The sequence below is a fragment of the Mesoplodon mirus genome (assembly GCF_964341445.2).
Source record: "Mesoplodon mirus genome assembly, chromosome: 9".
In the NCBI taxonomy this organism is placed as follows: Eukaryota; Metazoa; Chordata; class Mammalia; order Artiodactyla; family Ziphiidae; genus Mesoplodon; species Mesoplodon mirus.
This window is the reverse complement of record NC_138985.1, coordinates 110,319,195-110,334,458: the sequence shown is the minus strand read 5'-3', so window position 1 is coordinate 110,334,458 and position 15,264 is coordinate 110,319,195. Positions and strand designations below refer to the sequence as shown.

Genomic DNA, 15,264 nt, shown 5'->3' with positions numbered 1-15,264 from the left:
GGTCTGGGAGGATCCCACATGCCGCGGAGCGGCTGGGCCCGTGAGCCATGGCCGCTGGGCCTGCGCATCCGGAGCCTGTGCTCCGCAACGGGGGAGGCCACAACAGTGAGAGGCCCGCATACCGCAAAAAAAAAAAAAAAAAAAAAAGTTGTTTTTCTCATCACAGTGCAGATGAGCCAAAAGTTAAAAATTAAAACCCCCCTGAAATCTCACCACTATTAATATTTAGCTGTAAATTCTACTAGTTGTTTTTAATCTTTCTACACTAGCCATAAAATGTTATACTGCTATTTGCAGTTACTGAAAAATAAATTTAATAGATTATGGTTAGCAGCATTATGGATAATGTTCTATTTTTCATTTAAAAAGAAATACAAAGAATATGTATTTTTTAATAATCAGGGTAAAAATTTTCTGAGGAAAAAATTGCCTTTCCTAACTTAAAAATATAAGAACAAATTTGGAGAGGATTAAATAGTAGAAGGCTTCAAATGAAATATATGGCCTTTTCTTTTAACCTCAGAAGCAAAGGGATTTTAGCATACTTAAAGAAATATTTTAATTCCATTAATTTGTCAAAAATTTGAGAATAAAATGTGGACACTAAACAAATATTCTAAAAGCATGATTTGAAAAACTGTTTTTTCTCTATAAAATGTTATCTAGTCTGAAATTAGCATTCCTCTTTGAATATCCATCTTTATTTTTTACTACAAGGCTAATGAGACAATTCAGTTTAACTGAACAGGACAGCCCCCATTTTCCTTCAATTTTCATAATATTTAATGAAATTTAAAATGTCTCTCTTTAAATGTTAAGTATTTACCTTTCAGTAGTTTCTAGCTACTTTCTCATCAGTATACTCTATATTCCAAAGGGTCAAACAGCAAACATTTGTTAGCTTTTTCCTTGAGAGAGACACGTTCATATTTTAACTCAGCTGTAGTCACGTAAGGACAAATACTGACTTACAACACTGCCCTTCCTACATACCCTGTGAAATTACCAGGTGATGACAACACAAAAGTACACATGATTCTTTCTCATTCCTTATCTACTCTGAAGACTAGAAGGAAATATAGTTCATAATTATAAATAAGGCGATTACTGAATTAGGAAAGGTTCAGAGCAAATTCCAGACATCATATGCTCCCAGAGAACAATCCTTTGACCTCTGATATTTATGAATCTCCTCTCTACAAGAAAATCAAGAAGCATAAATACATGTAACTGTCTATATATTATACCTCAAATGCAGATGAAAACCACATGGTAATGTTGATTGGAGGTAGAAGCAAATTTAATTAAACACTAAAGAAAAGAAAACTAAAAGGACAGACAATATGACAAAGTACTTAAAATATCCAAACTTAGGACACCTGCTTGGTCAGTGAATATGGGCTGGTAGAGGCTGACTATAAGTAGAAAGTAGCAGCTCTCCCTGGTTAAGACCTGTGGAAGAAAATAAGGAGAAAGTGACCATAGCCTCATAAGGGCCTGCACAACAAACATGTACATCTGTAGTCAGAAGCCAAGCCTATAAAAGAAGCAAGAGAGAAAAAACATAAGAGTGGTGGCAAGTGGTGGGGCATGTCCCCCACCTGAAGCAATTCAAACTCAAAAACTGCAAAACCTGTTGACCAGCCTCCAGACTGCAACTTCTGACAGAGGCGCATAAAATGAAGAGTACATAAACACAACCCCCCAAACTATAAAACTATTATTTCTTGTTCCCTTTCTGCCCATAAAAAAGGGGTTTAAACCAAAAGTACATCAGATAAAGATGAAATAAATGAACAAGAAAAAAAAATGGTTGCTAGAAATAAGTGTTCTGAAATATACAAACACGTACAATACAGACAGCATACATACATCCATGGTCAACACGGCCTTCTACAGCCAGCTTTGTCCTAGGGTCCAAAGACATACTAGCGGAGTGGACTATCCTTAAACCATGGCTGTTGAGTGTTTTATTCTGCGAGCACGTCATGAGCCTCTTGGGGTATACAGTGCCAACAAAGTGGTTTATGTACATTAGTCAAATACGCAAATTAAGACTAACAAAAATAGAGCAAAATACTAGTCCACGGTGTAAAATATAATAGATAGGGAAAGAACAATGCTTATCTTTTTCCCTTTTGATTTTAGAGAAATTGAGTAACGTGCTTTAAGCATACAGAGCTAGTACGGGGAGAAACTGGATTTGAATCCCGGTGATCTGATGTCAGCCCTATGTCCTTAATCACTGTGTAATACCACCTGGCAAGGAACAGACCAGTGATTTCCTATTTGCCACTGTTTAAAAAATATATCATCCAGTGATTTTTTTAACATAAATTTATGTTTCCCACAAGATTCAAGATATCAGTAATTCTCCTCCCAAGCAAGAAGTTCACCTCTCTGGATTTCTATCATCTCCTAAAATCTTAGCCCAGTAATTCTTTACTATTTTGTAAATTCTCAGACTTTTCAGGAGCATCAACTACCTTGAATGAAGTTACCCAGTCTGCCATTACCAGAAACACAAGGCTAGGGTTATGTTCTAAACTGTTGCTTTTGGAGGTTTTTTTCAATTTTTTTTTTTTTGGCCACACCATGCAGCTTATGGGATCTTAGTTCCCCAACCAGCGACTGAACCCGGGCCCCTCAGCAGTGAAAGCGTGGAGTCCTAACCAATGGACCTCCCAGGGAATTCCCTGCTTTTGTATTTCAAAGTGAACAGGCTAGGTACTACCAAAAAGAGACCATCAGCAAATCATAATGTGACAGAATCTTCCGGCTTTTTCAGAAAACTCATTTCTTTTTTTTTTATTTTGCGGTACGCGGGCCTCTCACTGTTGTAGCCTCTCCCGGCTCCAGACGCGCAGGCTCAGCGGCCATGGCTCACGGGCCCAGCCGCTCCGCGGCATGTGGGATCCTCCCAGACCGGGGCATGAACCCGTGTCCCCTGCATGGGCAGGCGGACTCTCAACCACCACGCCACCAGGGAAGCCCAGAAAACTCATTTCTTTTTTTTTTTTTTTTTTTTTTTTTTTCTGTACGCGGGCCTCTCACTGTTGTGGCCTCTCCCGTTGCGGAGCACAGGCTCCGGACGCACAGGCTCAGCGGCCATGGCTCACGGGCCCAGCCGCTCCGCGGCATATGGGATCCTCCCAGACCGGGGCACGAACCCGCATCCCCTGCATCGGCAGGCGGACTCTCAACCACTGCGCCACCAGGGAGGCCCCCAGAAAACTCATTTCTGAGTGCAATCTACCACCTCAAGAGATTTAGAAGGCTAACAAATCTAACTGGCAAACAACCAATTTCTACCCTAGCTCATCCTGTTGAATCACGCTGTAGGAAATCAATACAGCAGACAATGTCATTTGCCCATCCTCTCGAGCCTTACCAACCTGCACAGGTAGGTCTGACTTCCAACTGCCAGCACCTGCATCGCCAGCCTCTGGAGCCCATCTGCCCACCTGCAGGGTAGGCCCACAAACATGGGACAATGTGTCCCTCCCAAAGGGCAGCCCTCAACAGTGGACTGGTAAAAAAGGCCAGCTCCTTCCCACCCTCCCCATCAGGATAACTCTCCACCTGTAATTCTACATGAGCTCCCAGTGTTCCCCAGCATTATTAAGCTTTAATTGCCCACAGTGGAAACTGGTTTAAAAACATGCCCTTTACTGTCTGACTTTCCTACCTCTTGCTTCCTCATTCCCATACCGGTGTGTCCTGGGATTACTCACAATTTGGATTTGAATTTATATCTCAGGATTTGCTTCAGGAGGAACTCAAACTAACAGAATCAGGTTTCTGCAGATAAGGGACAATTTGACAAATTCTTACATGTACTAATTTTTTATTTATAAATAGAAAATTTAATAAAGACTGAGCTTCTATAGCTTTTGTTGACTATAAAGTACAAAATAATGCATACAAAAAGCTTTTCTGAAGAGTTGCAAGATATTTTTATACTTGCAAAAAAAGAATATTTCAAAGTGCTAAGCTTTTCTAAGGAAATCAAAAGCTATCAGGAAATGTGGCTTGAAATCACTGTTAATCAGCTGATAAATATGAAGTATCAAATTTAGCCTACCATAATCAACTCTAGATACAACACCAGCTGTCCTGAACCTATGTATGTATGTAGTTCACTCAAGACGGTAACAAGTCATAAAGTCTAAGTTAAAAAGCATGCTTTCAGCTCCAACATGAAAAGGGCTTAGAAGCCATCACTTCCATCCTTACAAGAACAAACTGAAAATCAATGACACTTTTGAACCCATCAGAAACTAAGGTTACAGGACAAACTACCACCCAAAACCTGGAGACACACCTGAGATCTGCTTACCTGGAGCAGAAGCTGCAGGAGCCATAAACTGGTGCTGGAGACTAGGTGCAAACTGGCGTGAAAGTGAAAAACTGCAGGGATGCACGGTTTTTTTTTTGGGGGGGGGGAGTCCACACTTCTGTGGGCTTTACCTCCAGGAATCCCACCAGGTCTGCACTGTGAAGGTGAAGGCCCCAGAAAGATTCCCCTCGTGACCACAGCAGGGAGGGGAGGAGTAATCATTGCAAAACAAGAAACAAGCCCAGAGTTTCCTTCATAACAAAGGCATATGCTCCAGGGGAAAAGACACTGCCAGAGCTTTCTCCAGATTAAGAAAAGGCATTCCTCAGCATTTTACTTTGAAAAGTTAAAGGTGCTTTAAGTGGCAGTTAAATGAAGTTCCTGGAGGGAAGATTCTGCATCTAGCCAGCACTTGCTACATGGTAGCTGCTCACAACTTCATTCAAAGGACTTGAAAATCGGATCTTTGCCTGTTTCCCTCAAATGCTGACTTTAGCCTATTGAAGCACCACAGATGAAGTGACTCCTTTGACAACTGAAAATAAAGGGAAGAACTATGCAGACCAGGTGCCTCACACAGGGCTTGGCACCCAGGTGATGAATAAATAAGTGTTGGCTGAACTGAACGTCTTCCAATCAAAGGCATTTGAGATGTGCTAATCGTATTCTACAAAATAGCTTGAATTATTTAGAATGTCAAAACAGGAAAGGGCATGTGGCAAGTTAAGGAAATTAAAGAGAAATGGGGTATAAATGGAATATTAAACTTTTGAAATTCAAAATAAAGAACCTGGTTATAAAAAAAGAAAGAAAGAAAGAAAGAAGGAAAGAGCATTCCTCCCACTCCAGCCCCTCCAAGCCTTCCAGTCAAACCTAAGGAGGGAAACGTAGTCAACAAATGTGAAGGCTTCCAGAAAATAGACTGGGAACTCTGCAGCTAGGGAAGGGAGTACGTTACAGGGAGGAAAAAAGCTACAGCAATGGAGAACACTTGTGAAGGTCACAGACATAGGCTGAGATTTAACTGGAAGATTGCAGAACTCTTACCCTCCCTCACACTTTTTACCATCACACCAGCAAGGCTCCAAATATAATACTGGTGGGTTACAGCTGAAAGAGATGCAAGACACAGACTCTCTCTGGGGAACAGTGCTTAGAAAACCCCAAAGTCAAGAGGGCAGATATAAACAAGGGCACTAGAAGAACTTGAAGCCTCTGGCACCTGTAGCTACAGCAAACATTAAACACTGCCAAACCCCTAGTAGTTCCTATTACCTGATACAACATGTCAGTCTTTCAACAGCAAAAACAACTAAAAATGCAAGGCATAATAAGAGAAAACAGTCTGACAAGACAAAGCAATCATTAGAACCAGACTCAGATGACATAGATTTTGGGATTATCAGACAGGGATTTTGAAATATCTGTAATTAATATGTTAAGGGCTCTAATGGAAAAAGACAACATGCAAAGAACAGCAGTGAAGCAGGAGGGAAGGAGGCAGGGCACAACCTCTGAAAGAATGACATAACCTAAGGACATGACATAAACTGATTAGAACCAACTGGGCCCAAGATGGCAAACAAGTCCACTTTTTCCACTAGACTTGAGCCTCAGTATACGCTCACATCAGCAAGCTAAATGACACACTCACAGGCGCCAGGACAGTTCCAAGACTGACCATAAGGATCAAAAAGTGGACAGTGGCCCAGTTCCTGGAAATCCCCACCCCTTCCTAAAATAGCTGGAGTACTCCTCCCACTCATTAGCCTATAAAATTACCCACTCCCATACCCTGGTGCCTTTCTCACCTTCTGTGATGGCCCACACTCTTCTCTCTAAATAAATCCACTTCTTACCTATCACTTTGTCTCTCACTGAATTCTTTCTGTGATGAGACATCGAGAACCTGAGCTTCATTAAGTCCTGAAACCAGGTGTGTGATCTCAGTTGGAAGACTGTGGGTTTTGGCTGGGTTTGAGCCCCAGCCGTGTGGGTTCAAGTCCCAATCTGAGTTTTGGCTGGGTTCGAGTCCCGGCCACGTGGGTTCGAGTCCCAGTCTGGACTTGAGTCCCAGCATGTGGGTTCAAGTCCCAATCTGAGGTGCACGCTTTCAGAAGGGTAATGTAAACAGATGGAAACTGTAAGAAACAATCAAAAGGAAATGCTAAAAACCAAGAGCATTGTAAAAGCCCCTCCCAAGGACTCATCAGAAACTCCATACAGCCAAAGAAAGAAGCAGTGAGCTTGAATACAGGTCAACAGACACTTTGCAAACTGAAATGCAAAGAGGATAAAGAATGGAAAAAACAGAACATCCAAAAACTGTGGGACAATTTCAGAAAGTATAACATATACCCATTATTAGAATATCAGAAGGAGAAAAAAAAAGAAAAGGAAACAGAAGAAATATTTGAAATAATAATGGCCAAGAACTTTCCAAAATTAATGACAGACCCCAGGAAGCTGAGAGAACACCAAACAGATTAAATACCCTCAAAAACCCTCATCTAGGTATACCATATTCAGAAAATCAAAAGACAAAAAATCTTGAAAGAAGTTAGAGAGTGAAAAACACCTTAACTACAGAGAAAGGAGTAAGAATTACAGTGGACTTCTCATCAGAAATCATGCAAGCAAGAAGAGAGCAGAGTGAAATATTTAAAGTAAGGAAGAAACCCCACCACCACTTTAGAATTCCATATTCCTCGATATTATAATTCAAAAGTGAAGGAGAAATAAAGGCTTTTTCAGACCAAAAAAAAACTGAGGAATTCATCGCCAGTAGATCTGTCCTGCAAGAAATGTTAAAAAAAAAAAAAAAAAAAATTCTTCAAGCAGAAGGAAAATGATACAGGTCAGAAACCTGGATCTACATAAAGAAAAGAAGAGCATCAGAGAAGGAATAAATAAAATGAAGATAAAATCCTTTATTTTTTTATTCTTAACTGACCTAAAAAACAACCATTTGTTTAAAGTAATAATAGTAACAATGTATTAGATGATCATAGCACACTGGTAAGTGAATGAGTGACAGCAAGGTCACAGCGGCGGGAGGCACAAATTGGGATTATGCTATTAACAAGGTATCTATATGACACATCAAGCAATATGGTGTTACTTTAAGGCAGATTCAGGTTAATTTAAAATGCATATTGTAAACTCCAGGGCAATCACCAAAAAATTTTTTAAATAAATATAACTGATATGCTATGTGGTAGGCAGAATAATAGCCCCCCAGGGATATCCACATTCTAATCCTCAGATTAAGGCAGCAGACAGAATAAAGTTGCTAATCACCTGACCTTAAAATACAGAGATTATTTGGGATTATCCAGGTGGGCCGGATGTAATCACAGAGTCCTTAAGTATGGAAGAGAGAGACAAAAGAGGAGATAAGAATGATGCAATCTACTGGACCCACTACTGCTGGCTTCAAAGATAGAGGAAGAACGCCGCAAGTCAAGGACTGTGGGTGGCTTCTAGAAATTTAAAAGGGCAAGGAAATTGATCCTCCCTTAGAGCCTCCAGAAAGTAACATAGCCTTGCCCACACCTTGAGCTTAGCCCACTGAGACCCATTTCAAACCTCTGACCTACAGAACTGTAAAAGAAATTGTGTTGTTTTACACCACTGAGTTTGTGTTCTTTTGTTACAGCAGCAACAGAAAACTAATACATTCTAAGAGAGGAGATAGAGTTGAATCATATAGAATGCCCAATTAAAAGGAAACAGAAAAAAGCAATGAATACAAAACAGTTACAAACATGGAAGATATTTACTCAACTATATCAATAATCACTTCAAATGTGAATGGTCTAAATAATACAATATCAAAAGAGAGAGAGTCACAGTGGACAAAACAAGATCCAACTATAAGTAGTCTACAAGCAACAAACTTTAAATATAAAAATGTATATGTTAAAAGTAAAGGATGGAAAGCTATACCATGCTGACACTAACCAAAAGAAAGCTGAAGTAACTATATTAACTTCAGACAAAGCAGACTTTGTCAGATAATTAGGGATAAAGAGGGTCATTATACGGTAATAAAGAGGTCAATTCTCCAAGAAGACAGAACAATCTTGTACTTGTTTACACCTAAGGAGAGGGTATCAAAACACATGAAGCAAAACCTGAGAAAAATGAAGAGGAGATAAATCCACTATTATAGTTAAAGACTTCAACAACACTGTCAGTAATTGACAGATAGAGCAGACAGAAAATCAATAAGGAAATAGATGACCTGAGCAGCACATCAATCAACTTAATCTGACATTTAAAGAAAACTCCATCCAACAACAGCTGAATACATATTCTTCTCTAGCCCACATTCACCAATGCAGACCATATTCTGGGCCATAAAACACACTTGAACAGATTTAAAGGAACAGAAACCATACAAAGTATGTTCTTAGACACAGTGGAATTAAACTAGAAATCAGTAACAGAAAGGTTAAAAAAAAAAACCCAGATATCTGGAAATTAAAGTCTCAAGAGAAATTTTAAAATATTTTGAACTAAATGAAAATGAAAATACAGCTTATTAAAATTTGTGGGATGCAGCAAAAGTAGTGATTAGAAGGAAATTTATAGCATTAAAATGGATTAGAGTTCAAGACATGAGTATGAACCCATGTTTAGCTTAACATGTTAGCTTTAGATACAGATGGTTACACATATATTTCCATATACGTACATATATATTTCCTTGCTTGTCAGATGAGAGGACCTAGAAGAATGACACCCCAAGTGACAACAAGCATACCTAGTGCCCAAATCTTGGGGTTTTTAAAATAAATTTTATTTAGTTATTTATTTTTGGCTGCGTTGGGTCTTCGTTGCTGGGCGCAGGCTTTCTCTAGTTGCAGCGAACAGGGTTTACTCTTCCTTGTGGTGCACGGGCTTCTCATCGCAGTGGCTTCTCTTGTTGCAGAGCATGGGCTCTAGGTGCACAGCTTTGGTAGTTGTGGCATGTGGGCTCAGTAGTTGTGGCTCGCCGGCTCTAGAGCATAGGCTCAGTAGTTGTGGCACATGGGCTTAGTTGCTCGGTGGCATGTGGGATCTTCCCGGACCAGGGCTCAAACCCATGTCCCCTGAATTGGCAGGCGGATTCTTAATCACTGTGCCACCAGGGAAGTCCCCCAAATCTTGGTTTCTAACAGCATTCTCCAATAAAAAGAACCAAAGCTCCTTGAAGAAATGACTGACTCTAGGACTGGGAAAGGAAATATACAAGATGAGCCTGAAGTACCTTGTAGTGCCAGAAAGTAAGGAAGTACCACACACACACAAAAAAAGAAAAAACCCACGATGGGGGTATGTCAAAGCAACAGATGGAACCAACTGAAAGAGCTTACAATGGCCATAGCTAAAACAATTTGAGCAAAAAATAAAGTGGTATTGCATTATAACCCAAAGTATAAGATAAATATCCATGAGTTCATAGTGATAGGGACTACAGATGAAAAAAGATTGAGCATTAATAGGTTATTTAAAATCTATTAATTTTCTTCATGTCTGAAATTTTCCATAGTAAACCTTTTAAATATATATGTGTATATATATGTGTTTATATATAAATGGGTGTGTGTGTGTGTGTATATATATGTGTATATATATATATATATATATATGTAACCCAACAAACGCTCCTTTGACCTTTACACTACCGTTTTGGGTTCTGTATGTATGTTGGTTTCTAGGGGTTATAATGTGCTTACACGACTAAGTTCTCCACTAATTCTTGTCCATGGAGTCACAGGACACAGATTCTAGTAGTCTGTCCTTACGGGTTTTGTGTGTATTTATATATATTAAGTATTTTCTCCTCACTTCTGCTTCCTCCTTATTATTTAACAGAAGATTTATAGATCAACTTTACAATTTAGTCTGTAGATAACAGAATGTTCACATGGAAATGCACGTTGTAGGCTGTGAATAGATGCAGAGTATCAGAAGGGTGAATTGTACCAGTCAAGTCAGTCTCCTAGCTCTAAGTCCACTCTCTATACCCCAGTGGTTCTCAGCCAGAGCCTGAGATATTTGGCAATGTCTGGGAAAACCAGGACACCACCGGGGTCTTTTGGTAATGTCCAGAAATATTTTTGGTTGTCACAGATTGGGGGATGCTACTAACATGTGGTGGGTAGAGGCCAGGGATGCTGCTAAACATCCTACAATGCAGAGGACAGCCCCCAGCAATGAAGAATTATCTGGCTCAAAATGTCAACAATGCCAAGTTTGAGAAACTCTGTTCTGTTCTGTAATGCTGGGGCTGAGACTCTACATATAGCATTTTTCCAACTGCAGTTGACCCTTGAACAATAAGGCAAGGAGGAACAACAACCCTCCACGCAGGTGAAAATCTGCTTATACAGTAGGCCTTCCATATCAGAGGATTCGACCAATCACATATCTTGTTGTACTGTAGTATTTACTGTTGACAAAAAAATCTGCGTATAAACGGACCTGTGCAGTTCAAATCTGTGTTGTTCAAGGTCAGCTGTATTGATAAATGAAACAACCTGGATGGACTTGGAAATACACAGGAAAAAGTCTTCAGTCTCAATAATTAGTAAAGACATGCAAATAAAAATAAGGTACTATTTTCTAACTCAAATTAGCAACATTTTCAGTACTCACTGAAGTACATGTAGTTAAATGATACAGTTATCAGTGATGAAAGTTATAAATTGCAGGGCCTTTTTAAAAAGCAGTTTAACAATGGCATAGGAGCCTTAAAAACCTTTACACACTTTGGTCAGTAATCCCACTTTTTCTAAGAATAAAAATCCTAAAGAAATAATAAATCAGGTGAAAAACTGGGCATATCCTAAAGCAAACTCTAAAAAATTCCATAATAAAGATATAAATAAACCACAGTAATATACAAATAAGTACAAAGGCCAAATTAATTTTATTTGAAAAACTTGAAGGAAATGCCTTATAGAAGTTAAGATTTAAGTTTGACTTTAAGACTTCAATGGCCCAAAACTGAAATATCTCAAGCAGAAAGCTGAAGTCTTGAGAAACTGCAACATGTATTTGTTTTTAGTTTTCCAAACAGAATAGCAAGTAGGAAGGTTGGCTACAATGAATACACACAGCTGGTTCAGGCTAGTGGAAGGTGATTAATTCTATGAGGACAGGCTGGGGGCTAAGACCCTGAGGATGAGAATTAACTTGTTCTGCATGCAAAAAAGGAAGCTAACTAATGTCTTTAAGCAAATACACCTTAGGAAGAAAATTCTAGGAACAGTGTGTAAAATGGTTTGGACAGAGGAAAAAAAAAAAAAATCTAGAGCCAGGGAGGCCAGTTAGAAAAATTCCAGTAAGAGGCAATCCTGGCTTGATCTAGAGCTGTGGAAGTGAGTGGAGAGGAGGCTCATTGGCAGAAGCGTCTGCACTTACCAACTTGACCAGACATGGGGCCCCAAGGGAGAAAGGAGGAATAAAAACAACACTCAGTGTTCAAGTTTTAGTGACGCTGAGGAGCATGGAGAGAACAGATTTGGAGGCTTAATAGAAGATAAATTTTGTTCTGGACATGCTGCATTGGGGAGAACACTAATATGGACGTATCCATAGCTTGAAATTCAAATCTAAACCCCAGAGAGAAGTTAAAAATAAACATCAAAATTACAGTTTAAGTTACATGGAAATAATAGCAGAGGGAGGTTTAAGTCATGAAGAGCGTAAAGTGGATTAGGGAGCAAGTACTGAATCTCTGGGGATATGCATATTTAAGGATCTTGTGTAGAAGGAAGAGACTGTGAAGGACCTGAGAAGGATCACAAAGTCCGAGAACCTCAAGAGGGGTACTGACCAGCAACACAAGGCATCACAAAGATTTACAGAGAGGGGCTTCTCTGGTGGCGCAGTGGTTGAGAGCCCGCCCGCTGATGCGGGGGACGTGGGTTCGTGCCCCGGTCCGGGAAGATCCCACATGCCGCGGAGCGGCTGGGCCCGTGAGCCATGGCCGCTGAGCCTGCGCGTCTGGAGCCTGTGCTCCGCAACAGGAGAGGCCACAACAGTGAGGGGCCCGCGTACCGCAAAATAAAAAAAAAATTAAAAAGAAAAAGATTTACAGAGAGGTCAGATCAAGCCAGCAAGAGTTGAGGTAGGGCCATCAGATTTAGCAATCAGTAAGGTATGAAGGCCTTTAAGAAAGCAGTTTTAGGGCCTCCCTGGTGGCGCAGTGGTTGAGAGTCCGCCTGCCGATGCAGGGGATACGGGTTCGTGCCCCGGTCTGGGAGGATCCCATATGCCGCGGGGCGGCTGGGCCCGTGAGCCATGGCCGCTGAGCCTGCGCATCCGGAGCCTGCGCGTCCGGAGCCTGTGCTCCGCAACAGGAGAGGCCACAACAGTGAGGGGCCCGCATACCGCAAAAAAAAAAAAAAAAAAAGAAAGCAGTTTTAAAAATGTGAAGAAGAGTTTGCTAGTTCCTCAAAAAGTTTAAACACAGATTCACCATATGACCCAGCAATTCCACTCCCAGACGTATACCCCAAAGAATCAAAAACATAGACTCACCCAGACACATGTAAACACATGTTCACAGCAGTGTTATTCATAGCAGCCAAAAAACAGCAACAACCTAGTGTCCATCGACGGATGAATGTATAAACAAACTGTGTTACAGCCACTCGGCAGAGTATTAGCCAGCCGTACCCAAGAATGAAGTCTGAGAGACACTACGGCATGGATGAACCTTGAACACATCAGATGAAATAAGCCAAACACAAAAGGGCAAATACTGTACGATTCCAATTCTGTGAGGCCTCTAGAATAAGCAAATTCAGAGACAGAAAGGGCTGGGAGGAGGGGAAATGGGGAGTTAATGCTTAATGGTTTCAGAGTTTGTGTTTAGGGTAAGGAGAAACTTTTGGAGATAGTGGTGATGGTGACACAATATTGTGAATGTACTTAGTACCTCTGAGCTGTACACTTAAAAATGCTTAGAGGGCTTCCCTGGTGGGTTCGTGCCCCGGCCCGGGAGGATCCCACATGCCGCGGAGCGGCTGGGCCCGTGAGCCGTGGCCGCTGAGCCTGCGCGTCCGGAGCCTGTGCTCCGCAACGGGAGAGGCCGCAACAGTGAGAGGCCCGCGTACCACCAAAAAAAAAAAAAAAAAAAAAAAATGCTTAGAACAATAAACTTCATGGTATGTGTATGTTACCACCATAATAAAAGAGTAAAAAAAAAGAAAAGTGAAGATAGAACTCAAATTGCACAGAAATTGTCAAGAGAAGGCAGGAGCGGTGTGGACTACTGTTTCATGACATTTAATTTGAAAAGCTCTACTGATAACATTAAGGGTAGAGAGAGGTTTTCTGGTTTAGATTTTTCTCAAGGCAGAGTAGACCTTAACATACGGTATATATCTAGGATATCTAGGTAACAGCTAAGAATTAAGTGTAGTTAAAAAAAAAAAAGTCTGGCCTAAAACTCTTATTTGGGGGACGAGAGTAGCACAATATTTTATTGGCGCACAGCAGTATGAGAAGCATTTCAAAGTTATAATTTCATCTTACGTTTGGAAAACCAACCAACCAACCAACAGCTTTCCTAGCACGAAGTAAAAAGGAATGCTGGACCAAATCTTCTTCGATGATAAAAATACACAAAGCTCTTCCATCATGGGCATATTAATATTACTCAAACGGTGAAATCTACCAGTATTGGAGGGTGGAGACTTGATATTTTTATATTTATCCAAACGGCACGTACTTTAAGAGCCTGGGAAATTGTGCAAGACAAATAACCCAATTTCTTCAACAAATACCTTGCAAAGAAAAGGGAAACTTAAGATGCTCATCCACCGAACGCCACGCAAGGACCCGCTCAAATCCTGAGCGGCACAAACCAACCACTAAAAAAACAATTAAAAAAAAGAAAATTCCTTTAAGGAAATGCGAACACTGCCCGAATACCGTGGAAACTGAGGGCAGGGTACCAGCGAGGGCGTTACTCAATTCGCTCTAGTTTCTATACGTTTTGAAAATTTCCGCAACCATTTTCTGGGGCATTTTAGCAAAAAACGCCGTGGGGCGGCGGAGCAGGTCTTTCTCACGCCGCCCGCGGCCGCCCCCCGCGAGCCGGGCGCCCCCACGGCCCACCCCCGGCCTCCAGGGCCGCGTCGGCTCTGCCAACGCCACACACACTCCCGGACGCCGGGCCAGCGGCCAGAGACCCTGCCGCGGCCCGGAGCGAAGCCTCAGACGGTCGGGGCGCTCGGGCCGCGGCCGCTCGCCTGAGGCGCTGAGGGGACGGACGGAGGCCGCGCAGGCTCACACGCCGCCGCCGGGCCATCCGCTACTCACCCCGACGCCGGCAGCGAAGGACCCCGGCCTTTCGGGACTCGGGCTGTGGCATCTTCCCTCCCGCCACGGCCCGGGTCCGAGCCTCATTCGCCGCAGCGGGCGGAGCTGCCGGCAAGAAAACGCAGCAGCAGACACACCAGCGCCCCCCGCGCTCGACCAGTGCCCGCGCCGCGGCCTCAGCCCGAGCGCGCGCCCGCCGGGGCCACGTGACGGGCGGCCCCGGCGCCGCGCGTGACGTCACCGCCCGCTGCGGCCCCCGGGCTCCACAATGTTCCCGAGGGCCAGCGCCTGCGGGTGGGCTCAGGGGTCGGTCGCGGGCAGCCTTCGCGTTTTTAACTCTTACATAAATGGGCTCATTGAAGACAAATGCCTTAAACATATTGAAAAATGTGCGACCCCGCTTATGATAAAAGAACTAGGTTAAAATGTCAAGGCTTGGCAGAAACTGTGATAAAACCTCACAGGTTGGTGGTAAGGGTGGGAAAGTGCAGCGTGCCCGCAGAGCAGCCGCAGGAAGACACATGGGGTCACGGGGGGCTTGCTAGAAATCCTGACTCTTCAGCCACCTATCAGTAAGCAAAGGATGTTGCAGCCATCAGGCC

At 42.2% G+C, this 15,264-nt stretch overlaps 1 protein-coding gene across 2 annotated transcripts in view; it reads right to left on the bottom strand.

Moving 5' to 3' along the window:
• Positions 1-14,839, bottom strand: part of GALNT11 (polypeptide N-acetylgalactosaminyltransferase 11) — a 57,738-nt gene extending 42,899 nt beyond the window's left edge. For both annotated transcript variants that reach the window (XM_082632115.1, XM_082632116.1), the window contains exon 1: positions 14,663-14,839. The gene's annotated coding sequence lies outside the window, so the exon portion shown is untranslated. The remainder of the gene's footprint in view (positions 1-14,662) is intronic.
• Between the last annotated feature and the right edge of the window lie 425 nt (positions 14,840-15,264).